The sequence below is a fragment of the Choristoneura fumiferana genome, chromosome 24 (genome assembly GCF_025370935.1).
Source record: "Choristoneura fumiferana chromosome 24, NRCan_CFum_1, whole genome shotgun sequence".
NCBI lineage: Eukaryota > Metazoa > Arthropoda > Insecta > Lepidoptera > Tortricidae > Choristoneura > Choristoneura fumiferana.
Window position 1 is genome coordinate 1,624,121 of NC_133495.1, and position 517 is coordinate 1,624,637.

The window sequence follows — 517 nt, forward strand, 5'->3', positions numbered from 1 at the left end:
TCCACGCACATCACTGGTGGAAACGCAGCTTAAAGAGGATTGACAAAACTATCGGAAATTAAGTAAATACATCCATACCATATTATAAATGCGAAAGTGTGTGTGTTTGTATGTTTGTCCGTCTTACACGTCGAAACAGAGCGACGGATCGACGTAAGTTTTGGCATAGAGATAGTTTATGGTTTAGAGATTGACATGGGCTACTTTTAATCCCGGAAATATGCATAGTTCCAGAGGGAACAGCGCGGGATAACCGAATTCAACGCGGGCAAAAGCTAGTTGTTAAATAAAATAAAACCGAATAGTGACTGTGAAGGTCGTGGTCTTTGGTCGTGGTTTATTTCATACCTCAATGAAGCCGACGTCTACTTGTGACATTTTGGTGTGACGCTTAGTCTTAAAGCCGCAATAAATCCGCACCAACACTTCGAGAGATAGTTTTCAGGCTACAAAGTCTATTATTATTTTAACACAAGATATATTTTACAATGTCTGTAAGTATCACAAGTAATTTTTA